Source organism: Mytilus californianus, unplaced genomic scaffold (genome assembly GCF_021869535.1).
Source record: "Mytilus californianus isolate M0D057914Y unplaced genomic scaffold, xbMytCali1.0.p SCAF_31, whole genome shotgun sequence".
NCBI lineage: Eukaryota > Metazoa > Mollusca > Bivalvia > Mytilida > Mytilidae > Mytilus > Mytilus californianus.
The window spans coordinates 948,605-961,516 of record NW_026262681.1 but is presented as its reverse complement, the minus strand read 5'-3'; the positions used below and the strand labels follow the sequence as shown (position 1 = coordinate 961,516).

The window sequence follows — 12,912 nt, the reverse complement described above, 5'->3', positions numbered from 1 at the left end:
CTTTCTGATTTGTTTAGGTTCAATAGGTTTCTAATTTGGTAAGGTTTGATAGTTTTCAGATTTGGTGAGGTACAATAACTTTCTGATTTGTTTAGGTTCAATAGGTTTCTAATTTGGTAAGGTTTGATAGTTTTCAGATTTGGTGAGGTACAATAACTTTCTGATTTGTTTAGGTTCAATATCTTTCTGATTTGTTGAGGTACAATAAGTTTCTGATTTGTTATGGTTCAATATCTTTCTGATTTGTTTAGGTAGAATAAGTTTCTGATTTGTTTAGGTTCAATATCTTTCTGATTTGTTTAGGTACAATAACGTTCTGATTTGTTTAGATTCAATATCTTTCTGATTTGTTTAGGTTCAATATCTTTCTGATATGTTTAGGTTCAATAACTTTCTGATTTGTTTAGGTTCAATAGGTTTCTGATTTGGTTAGGTTTAACAGCTTTCAGAGTTGTCTAGGTCCAATAACTTTTTGTTTTGTTAACATTCAATACCTTTCAATTTTGTTTAGTTCCAAAAACTTTCTTATTTGTTTAGTTTCAATAGCTTTCTGATTCGTTTAGGTTCAATAACTTTCTGATATGTTAAGTTGCAATAGCTATCAGCTTTGTTAATAGCTTTTTGATTCGTTTAGGTTTAATAAATTTCTGATTTGTTTAGGTTCAATATCTTTCTGATTTGATTACTTTAGGTACAATAACATTCTGATTTGTTCAGGTACAATAACTTTCTGATTTGTTTAGGTACAATAAGTTTCTGATTTGTTTAGGTTCAATATCTTTCTGATTTGTTTAGGTACAATATCTTTCTGATTTGTTTAGGTTCAATATCTTTCTGATTTGTTTAGGTGCAATAACTTTCTGATTTGTTTAGGTACAATAAGTTTCTGATTTGCTTAGGTTCAATATCTTTCTGATTTGTTTAGGTTCAATATCTTTCTGATTTGTTTAGTTTCAATATCTTTCTGATTTGTTTAGGTGCAATATCTTTCTGATTTGTTTAGGTACAACAACTTTTTGATTTGTTTAGGTTCAATATCTTTCTGATTTGTTTAGGTACAATAACTTTCTGATTTGTTAAGGTACAATAACTTTCTGATTTGTTTAGATACAATAAGTTTCTGATTTGTTTTGGTACAACAACTTTCTGATTTGTTTAGGTTCAATATCTTTCTGATTTGTTTAGGTACAATAACTTTCTGATTTGTTTAGGTTCAATATCATTCTTATTTGTTTAGGTACAATAACTTTCTGATTTGTTTAGGTTCAATATCATTCTGATTTGTTTAGGTACAATAACGTTCTGATTTGTTTAGGTTCAATATCTTTCTGATTTGTTTAGGTACAATAACTTTCTGATTTGTTTAGGTTCAATATCTTTCTGATTTGTTTAGGTACAATAACTTTCTGATTTGTTTAGGTTCAATATCATTCTTATTTGTTTAGGTACAATATCTTTCTGATTTGTTTAGGTAGAATAACTTTCTGATTTGTTTAGGTACAATATCTTTCTGATTTGTTTAGATATAACAAAATTAATGTTGGTTTTCTCAATCATATGCATAAGACAATCTGACTAAGTTGAAAAGTGGGAAAATACTGTTATTGAACACAAAGGTCAAAGTTAGTTTGCGGAAAATGATGACAAAATCGGAACCCAATTTCGAAAATAAGAATTCAGTATTCAAATACTTACAAAGGCATTCAAAATTTAATTTATATGTTTCAATTTTTACGTTCGAATATCGGTTTTTGAAATTTTGGGCGTAAAAACAGTGATTTTCGAAATCAGTAAAACTACAAATAAAAAATTTCACGCTTTTTTACCTTAAATCAATGGTTTTGATGCGAAAGCAACAGCCTGCAAATGGGTCATTTTCCAAATCCGTCTATATTCTTGTCCGGCTGACCTGTGAGGAAAATACGGCTTTATTATCATTTGAATGTTGGTGTCCTGCATAGTGCAACGTAAGTTCTACTATACTTGCGGAAGAAACATAAGGAAAAGGTCCGTGGGTTTTCTTGGAAAGGGTACTCAAAGCTCTAAAATGAGCCCAAACTGCATGTCCCAACTACAAAAATACCAAATATCGAATCAAAATAGACATTTTTATAACTACACAAATCTTACAATTTTCTGTTTTAAGATAGAAAATACAATGTAGATTGATATTATAAAGGATTTAAATAGTTGTTGGCTATGTTTTCAGAGTTATCTTAATGTTTTATAGTTTCCTTAATATTTTGTCAACTACATAACGAAAACGTTTTTGCTTGCTATAATATAACTTCTGACACCTTTTTTTTTATCTAGAAAGTGCCTCAGCACTTACTCTACAGATCATTATAATAATGGAAGCATAAAAAGATAACTCTGTAAATGGTATCAACAATTATTGGCATTTTAGTAAGTAGAAGTAGCCCCATATCTTTTAACTTGTCCACTTGGTAACGGGATTTTTTTTTCAAGATAACAATGGAACATCACGTCCATATCTATATCATTATGATAAATGTTATGTGTTTATAGAAAAAAAGCACAGTGTTTGTGTGATGTTGAAATATCAGTGGTATTAAAAAATGCCCCAAAGTGTGAATACGTCCACTACATAACGGTCAACTACATAACAACTACATAACAATTGACCTAATTTTGTTATGTAGTGGACATTTTTGTTATGTAGTTGACAATATCGTTATGTAGGTGACAAAAAGCAATAGTCAAAATCGTATGTTGAACACTGTAATAACCGAAGTAATTAGAAAACAGTGAATTTATCTTATAATATTTGAGGAAAAGGTCATCATTTATTAGTAGCAAACATTGAAATATCAGCACAATTGCTATCGTTATGTAGCTGACAAATTCCGTCATTTCTGTTATCTCATTTTGCATTTACAATGATCTTCCCAGTTTCATTAAGACTGCATATTTTAGATTTTGTTCATATAAATTATTAAGAGTTCATTAGAATATTTAAAATTGAATTAATTGATAAAAATATTTTCTCAATTTCTATCTTATATATGGACGGACTTTGAAAACGACCCAATTATTAAACCAATATTGGTCATTTTTTTCAGCTGGGTGCCATGTATCCGATTTCATCATCAATTCAAAATGCATTGCCTAAATTTGATCATTTAAATAAGGAGTGGGTGAAATGGTAATCAAGTTAACCTTCTATGGAGGGCTTTGCAGTATCATAAATTTATGACAGGTTTTGTTTCTGTGTTTTTGTTTGTTTGTATTTTTTCACTTTCGAATATATTTTTATTTCGGTTTCATTTTATCAATTTTATCAATATGGTACAAAGTGACTCCGTTCTGCGGGTCTGAAGGTCACGAATTGGGGACTATGAAAGGAAACTATAAAATAAAATAGTTAAAACTAAAAAAAAACATTCATTAGACCAAGAATGTTCTGTTCGGGTCTGACACGCGATTCCGGAAAATTTTTAATATCTCTATGGCATTGAATTTCTTCAGGTAGAAGTCAATTGATGCCTTCGATTTCGGCCTAAAGTACACTGCGATATTTACACATAAATTGCTTTAAATTTAGCTTGTTCCGAGGGATTACACATACAATGTTGACGTTATATACTTTAATGTTGTTTCGTTGTACCTTTTTAGTGCACGTTCTAAGACCCATACTACCTAAATTGTATAAATTAAATGTGATAGTCTACCTAATTACTTTTAACACATAGATATCTAATACATTTTTTTTTATAATTACATATCGGTTAGCATCGAATAAATGTATAAGTGAACAGAGCAATTTATATCGATTTTGCAATATTACATGTATCATAATCATACTTGTGATATGATATTAATATCATACATTGGAAATATTGTGAATAAATCTAATCGTGTATAATGTAAATTATGCAAAGGGAATACAAAAATAATAAATGTATTAGACATTGACATATCGCAATATTTTGGGTATGAAAAATCTCAAGTTGAAATAATGATAATAATAATACTGATAATGTTATAAAAAAAACTATTCACTAGTCTAAAAACGACAAATTACATCAAGCAAAACTATTTAGTGTTAAAAGGTATATGAAGGTGAAGGTCAGTGGCGGATTCGAGAGGGGGCGTAGAGGGCATTGGTCGCCCCATTTTGATTGGAAAATTTATATTTTTCTGGCAAAATATCGTCGCTCGGCAGTACATGTACATAGAAATAAGAAGATGTGGTATGAGTGCCAATGAGACAACTCTCCATCCAAGTCAAAATTTTATGCAATGTACGCCCCCTTTCAAAAATCCTGGATCCGCTACTGAAGATGATCACATGACATAAAACTTGTGGTGGAAATAAACTGGGGAATGAATTGATATGTATATTTAGACTATTTAGAACAAAATCGCAAACTATATGTAACTTAACAGTTTAATCCAGTTGACACAATTAGTTTTGCATATACTCGCAGCTAGGTTTGGTCAATATGGTGACGTTAAATCCAATGCCCAATGTGGATAAGACTTAGCTATAGTAGCTTTAAGCATAACAAAACCATGTAAACAATTGTTTGGATGCGTCAGCAAATGCCCTGTTGTAATGCAATATAATGAACTCTTTCCAGACTTGTCTCCCGATCCATATATATTTTCCAGGCTATTCCCCTGATGCAGACATTTTCCCCGACTATCCTGCCGATCCATACATTTTCAGACTTTTCCTCCGATGCATACATTTTCTACATTATCCTCCGATCTATACATTTCCCAGACTACCCCCCGATCCATACATTTTCCAGCATCCCCCAATCCATACATTTTCAAGACTTTTATCCCGATTAATACATTTTTAAGACTACTCTCCCGATCCATCATTCTCAAAAGTATCCCCCTATCCATACATTTCAAATGCATTGCCGTAACATACATTGATGTTGTCAGTTTAACGTGCACAAAAACCTGTCTGCATTTTTTTTTTTTTCAAATTTCAAAACTTAATTAAACTAATGTATTGCATGCCCCCAAATTGATTAATTTTGCCGACCAAAAATGGACAGTTTTATATGGTTCTCTACTGACATTTTCCAGATTTGGCAGTTTCATTGTGCATTTAGAAATAAGTGACAAAACACGTATATGTTCTGTGCTTATTTCAAAGAAAACTCTTTAAATCATGAAATTATATTTACCCAAATGTTACCTCATTTTTTGTTTGTTTTGTAAGTCACATTTTCAATTTTTTTTTCTGATTATATTCCACGTCTCTGCATTAGAAAAACGGAAACATCGGGAGATTGAATGATCATTATCACGTCAACGGGTATATACCCTGTATCGCACCCGTTACTTTAATGTGAATATCGATTCATTATGGATATTGGTTTTTAAATAAATAATAGTTATATTTAGAACGAAGTTGTAGACGTAAGCAAGTTTTAATTTGAAGCACGACAGGTATGTTTGAAAGTAAATATACATTTCAACCTCTGTTTATATATTTTTGATCTGCAGGTTACACAACTGCATCAGGCTTGTCTATTACATCGTTTTCCATGAACAGATTTGTATACTACGGCAACAAAAGAAAGATAGATACACAATTTCATTATAGGATTAAACACAATTTCTAGTGCTCATTGATGTGTAAACCGAGGCTATGTTTCGTTTGTGAGTAAGCGCTTTCTAAAAGTCGTAAATGTTCGATAAATGCAACAGAATCTAAAATGAAATAGCAACTACCTCAAAAACTTCATTTTATTGAGATATTATCCGAATTTGAGGCGTACAAGTAACGGAGATCGGATCCCTGAATGCATGTGTATCGCGTATGAATAGACAACAGTGAAGGCTATGAAAGTAGTTTATCGAAGTGTAAACCAAGGGAAAAAATTCTAACTGACCAATCCGTTTCAAGTATTTATGCAAATCATATAAGAATTATAACATTGTACAAGTTTCAAAACATAGAAAGTAACACATATAAATTGCAGGATGTTATTTAGAATTTCCAATCAAATTTTCTATTGCTGAGTTGGAAACGTTGAATGAGCAAAATTTTAAATATACTCCTTGTCTCGGCCTGGTATGTATCAAACTTAAACAAGCGACACTCAATCAATCCACATCTGCAACGACATATCCAGGGATTTATGTTAAAAAGGGTATCGGGCTTCAAAATGTTCTGAAGCCAAATAAATATTACATACACAAAATATTTGGAGAGCACCCTCTAAATTGCCGTAAAGTAACTTCAAATGCAAAAATAATATATCATTATACTCCCCACTTTATGTTTTGATTGATTGATTGTTGTTTGCTTTACGTCCAGTGGCAAACATGTCATGCATGTTCAGGACGAGAACACATTAACAATAAACACAATAGTTAGGTCCTGCAATAGGAAGTCGACTGAGATGATTGGCAGTAAATTTGGAATGCTACTGGAAAATGACAGACAATTATCCTTGCAATAGGCAACCTACGGACCCCTGAAAGAGATGTTGTAAGGTTTTTTAATGTGCAGAGAGCGTAGCACACTCTCTCAACACGAAACATCGGATTTAACTTCCCCAATCTGACCGGACGTGGCTGCAAATTTCTACATTACGCACAGCCACACGGATGCCATCACTTTGGCAAGCGTTTTACTACCGGTTGGAAGAAGATCAAGGGATACCTTTATTTTTATTCCCCAGTCAATTCTTCGGGTATCCCTTCCGCCTTGTGAAAAGTGCGGTATAATATGGGGTTGTCCGCCTGTTCGTCCATTCGTCCCACTTTTGTATCCGCCTCTGCTCCCAAACTGCTTAACAGATTGTTTTTGAAATTTTAACAGAATCTTTCTTACAGGATAACTTTGTCATTTCAGGATAACTTTGTCATTACAGGATAACTTTGTCATTACAGGTCATCAGGTCTTCGGACGCAATAAATTATTAAACGTGTTGTTTTCATTTTTTTAACCATGCCAAGAAATTCTCGCTAAAAATTCCGGTCGACTTCCTACGGCACCCATTAGTAGTTAAAGATTTGATTTCATTCAACAAATTAATTTATGACCTGCATATACGTGTCGCTTAGAACACAGCCATATACCAAATGGTCAATATTAATCATCCGTGTAATTTTCTCTATGGGATGTTTGCAAAATTTCAACGGAGGCAATTTCTTGGCATGGGAGAAAAGAAGAAAGACCATTCACAATTTGTTTAACATTTTTTTCTCTCTTTTAATTGAATTAAAAAAAAAAACCTTTCAAATGTAGAGCTCATAAATAAAATTATTCCCTGTGAACCCCCCCCCCCTTTTCGGCGTTCTGCATTTTGAACCCTCGATTTAAGCTTATCAATCTAATAAAAAATCAAAACCTTGCTTTCTAACCGATCTATTCATGTACCGGACCGGCAACTCTCTTTATTTAATAAGAAAATCTACAGTTCCGTTATACACATGCATGTTGTCTGCTTGGAGTCCCCGCCTAAAAGAAGGAAATAGCCTAACTCCAAGATAATATATTCCTTCACCACGTGTTTTTTACCACGTGGAGCTTACATTAGAATAAATACCGAATATGGAAAGTGAAACTATAATTCAAAACATAAAGGTCCGAAGGCACAAAGAAGAAACAGTTCGTTTTTTTTTGCAAAGGGTGTCTGGGTAATCCTCTTTGTGTTCAAACTATATATGAAATATTTGCCACTGCCCCTTGTCTGTTCTATGAATTCTAACCCTGAGTTTTTCTATCTGTTACATACCAAGAAATCCTCCTACGGCACCCATTAGTAGTTAAAGATTTGATTTCATTCAACAAATTAATTTGTGACCTGCATAAACGTGTCGCTTAGAACACAGCCATATACCAAATGGTCAATATTAATCATCCGTGTAATTTGCTTTATGGGACGTTTGAAAAATTTCAACGGAGGCAATTTCTTGGCATGCTTTGTCATTACAGGATAACTTTCGTTGTCATTACAGGATAACTTTGGCATTACATGATAACTTTGTCGCTACAGGATAACTCTGTCATTACAGGATAAATTTGTCATGTCAGGATAACTTTATATTAACAGGATAACTTTGTCATTACAGGTTAGCTTTGTCATAACATGATAACTTTGTCATTACAGGATAACTTTGCCATTACAGGATAACTTTGTCATGTCAGGATAACTTTGTCATTACAGGATAACTTTGTCATTACTGGATAACTTTGTCGTTACAGGATAACTTTGTCATTACAGGATAACTTTGTTATGTATAACTTTGTCATTACAGGATAACTTTGCCATTACAGGATAACTTTGTCATGTCAGGATAACTTTGTCATTACAGGATAACTTTGTCATTACTGGATAACTTTGTCGTTACAGGATAACTTTGTCATTACAGGATAACTTTGTTATGTATAACTTTGTCATTACAGGATAACTTTGCCATTACAGGATAACTTTGTCATGTCAGGATAACTTTGTCATTACAGGATAACTTTGTCATTACAGGATAACTTTGTCATTACAGGATAACTTTGTCATTACAGGATAACTTTGTTATTACATGATAACTTTGTTATGTCCACACACTACAGTACACATTTGTATCCGCTTCTCTTCTAAGTTGACCTTAAATCAGAATTTAATATTTTGTATTAGAATCTTTCCATTCAATGCCATTCTGCGGCTCCTATTTTTCTATCGGATCTAAATTATTTTGAGGGTTACCCCAACGAATCATTGGTTTGCCTTCGCTGTATCCTTTGCCCAATTAATATCCGTAAATCCTCCTAAATCTAATTCAAATTTATTATAACTTTCTCAGATTTTTAACCATATACTTACATTGCTAACCTCGTATTTTGTTTTTTTATTTTGAATTATTTTGTGATTTCAGTAAATCAAAGACATGTTCATTGCTTTATTGTGAGTAATTAGGCTCGCAGTTCTTCTAGTTTCATTCTGAAAGATCACTCAATGACTATTAGCAAATTACAAAGCATTTGTAACCACACCCGGTCAGTGGAATGAATTATTATAATTAAATCAATTACATATAAGGTTCTGTAGTTTTGATTGTCCAAGGCATTCCAAAATTAATGTTTTAATTTCTGATAAAATGCAGCATCTATGATTGTACGTGCTCTCCGTGAAAACGTTAAAGCAATGCATATAAAAACAAAAAAATTTCACGGCAAAAATTTAAAAATGTAATTAAATTTTAAGATTTGAATTATTTTTGTAGTTTTATAGAGTTGGATCGTGCTTCTTAAAACATGTGCCTCGGTCAACGCTTTTGCACCCCAATAAAATTACAAGTAATAGCTTTTCAAAAAAAGGCTAGCCGTCTCTTAGCTGATGAAAATGGAAAGTGTTCTCGCTTTGTAGATTAATTCATTCAGAATAGTCTTGCATATCAATCAACAAATTTTACCACTCACGTGAGGTCACACGTTATGAAGTAGTATATCGTTTAACGTTGTGTGTGTTTACAAAACTCTAGAAGATTCGGCTATTTATAGATAAAAGTTACCTGTGTATCTATCTCATGAATATGCATGATAAATGACCAGGCAAATCTAATTGCTAAAATAGAGAGGACAAATCCGATACTCTACGGATTGAAAGACATTTACTATGTTTGGATTGTCCTAACCAATCAACAAACTTTGATTATTCACGTCTCGTAATATCTTCCAATCAGGTAGTAAGAGGCATTCACGCACTGACTGTCCATCGTTTAATTCTTATGCCTCGTTCACACGTACATTAATGCCTCGTTCACACGTACATTTAATTCGAATTGAATTCGAATCGAATTCGCTAATCGCGTTCACACACTCTTCTTTTTTAATTCGAATTGATTCGAATTGGCTAAATCGCATTATCCAATTCGCACTAGAAATGCGTTTTTGTTAATACGAATTAAAAGTTAACGTCGTTAGGACAGTAAAGCGAATTTGACGCGCATTGCAATTCGCATTAGAATTTACGTTTGGACGTTAAACGTTTCGAATGCGAATTAAACTAATTCGAATCAGTTAATGCGAATCGAATTCGAATTACGTGTGAACGCAGCATTAATTCGAATTGAATTCGAATTGAATGCGATTCGAATTCGCTAATCGCGTTCACACGCTCTTTCGAATTACATGTGAACGCAGCATTATAACGTCTCCGAGGAGACGTTAACAAAAAGAAGCTTTTAATAATTCTTAAATTTATTTTGATATGTGTTAACGGCTTATTTTGAACAATAAGAGTTTTATATTCATGTTCTCCATATGATTTTACAGGTCAGCAACACGGTGACATACATATGTTTATCTTAAAAAAATAATAGGGATAAATATCAACAAGAAGTTTGGATCTGGATACAAGAAACGCAATGAAAAGAGCAAGTGAAAAAACCTCCCTTGAAGACAGAAATGACGAGCAAAATCCGTCCTTGTTAAGCAAAAGAATGAGGATTAGGTCTAGAATTAAACTATTGAATTCCTTTAATGCCTCTGAGCTGGGTACTGACATCCGCTTTGAAAGAGCGTGCTTTCTTCCCAAAAACAAACTGCTTATATCTGACGAAAAAAATAAGTCTGTATACGTATGTAAAGCAAATGGGAGTATTTTGAAAAGGTTTACGTTCGACGATAAACCATCTGACGTCTCAGTAGCAATTGGTATAAATCAAGCCTTTGTTAGTGGATTTTTCGGCATTGAAGTTATTGACACATCAACTTTACAGTTAGTAGAACCTATTAGATCTGACTTTGTAAGATTTATGCATTGTGTGAATGATGATATATGGATTCAGAAAGATAAAAATACCCTACACAAGGTTGATGTGAATGGAAAAACTTTGACGACAAAGAAAATAACAATTCCTATGTGGGACTTTTGTCATTCTCTTTGTTCGGATACATTGTATTATACAAGTTTATATGACGAAATGATATACAGAGTACATGGCGACGGAAGTAAAGAAATGTTTTACAGCAGCCCTGAACTAAAATATCCATATGGTATTGCCATAGACAGCAAAGACAATGTCTACGTGGCGGGTAATGATTCTAATACGATCCACATGATATCAAGTGATGGCCATGGAGAAGTTATTTTGACGGTCAAAGATGGAATATATAGCCCGCAAGGACTTGCCTACAATCACACTACGAATGAACTATTAGTTATTAATAACAGTCTTAAATCGGTCTTCATTTATAAAAACTATTTGACTTAAAATTGAACAATCATGGTTCATTTGTTGCTCCCCACTGCAACGCAAAACTAGGGGATATAGCAGTGACGGTTGCTCGCACGTCCACGTAGATTCTCAAGTAAATTTATTTGTCAGTATATTTGAATAAAACACAACAGTTACATTTGTTTTGACTATATTCCCGTCGACTTAAAAAATGATTCTTGCTTTTTTTGTAAACGTATATATGTTTCTTCATAACACTGAAAATGGACAGAGTTTCTTTTCCCTTCGATCTTCCTAACAAGATATTATATAAAAATAAGGAGATGAGGTATGATTGCCAATGAGACAACCACCCACCAAAGTTCAAATAAAGTGGATGTAAGCAACTATAGGCAACCGTACGGCCTTCAACAATGAGAAAATCCCAGACCGTATAGATGTCTTTTAAATAAAAAAAGTTGCATACATATCAACATGCCATAAATTTAGTAGGTGGAATGTTTTGTTTAGATTCAATATCTTTCTGATTAGTCTACGTTTGATAGTTTTCAGATTTATTTAGGTACAATAACTTTCTGATTTGTTTAGGTACAATACCTTTCTGATTTGTTTAGGTACAACTACTTTCTGATTTGTTTAGGTACAAATACTTTCTGATTTGTTAAGGTTCAATAACTTTCTGATTTGTTTAGGTTCAATAACTTCCTGATTTGTTTAGGTACAATAACTTTCTCATTTGTTTAGGTACAATAACTTTCTGATTAGTTTAGGTTCAATAACTTTCTGATTTGTTTAGGTACAATAACGTTCTGATTTGTTTAGGTTCAATAACTTTCTGATTTGTTTAGGTTCAGAAACTTTCTGATTTGTTTAGGTACAATTACTTTCTGATTTGTTTAGGTACAATAACTTTCTGATTTGTTTAGGTACAATATCTTTCTGATTTGTCTAGGTACAATAACGTTCTGATTTGTTTAGGTACAATATCTTTCTGATTTGTTTATGTAGAATAACTTTCTGATTTGTTTATAGGTTCAATATCTTTCTGATTTGTTTAGGTTTAATAGGTTTCTGATTTTGGTTAGGTTCAATATCTTTCTGATTTGTTTACATTCAATACCTTTCAATTTTGTTTAGTTCCAAATAATTTCTTATTTGTTTAGTTTCAATAGCTTTCTGATTCGTTTAGGTTCAATAGCTTTCTGATTCGTTTAGGTTCAATAACTTTCTGATATGTTAAGTTTCAATAGCTATCAGATTTGTTAGTAGCTTTTTGATTCGTTTGGGTTCAATACATTTCTGATTTGTTTAGGTTCAATAGCTTTCAAATTTGATGGGGTTCAATACCTTTTATATTTGCATGTTCAAAAGGTTTCTGATTTGTTCAGGTTCAAAAAAGAGTTCGAAGGCACGAAAGGGACTATAACGATGTTTTTCATATTCTTATTTAGAGAAAAACTTAAATGTTTTGACGCACTTTTTCCAAATTTTCAGATGCCGAAAATTTGACATCCTTGGAATTATTCTACGAATAACATATTATACCTACATATCATTTTTCATCGAAATCCTAACAAAAAAAACATATTTCTCAAAATTTATGAATTTAAAAGATTTAAGTGATTTTTAAAACTACAATGTATTTTTTTCCAATTTTTACAAAAATCGACTCGGACCTTCCTTTTTAAGATATACACGCTGAGCATACAATTGAGTGAAATAAGATGCAGCAATCATTCC

The 12,912-nt window shown here is 32.4% G+C and overlaps 1 long non-coding RNA gene across 1 annotated transcript; it reads left to right on the top strand.

Annotated features, from left to right (window-relative positions):
• The first annotated feature begins 5,389 nt into the window (after positions 1-5,389).
• On the top strand, positions 5,390-11,348 carry LOC127736459 (uncharacterized). Its single transcript, XR_007998972.1, has 2 exons — positions 5,390-5,433; positions 10,268-11,348. It is a non-coding gene; the product is annotated as an uncharacterized LOC127736459 (long non-coding RNA).
• Positions 11,349-12,912: the final 1,564 nt, after the last annotated feature.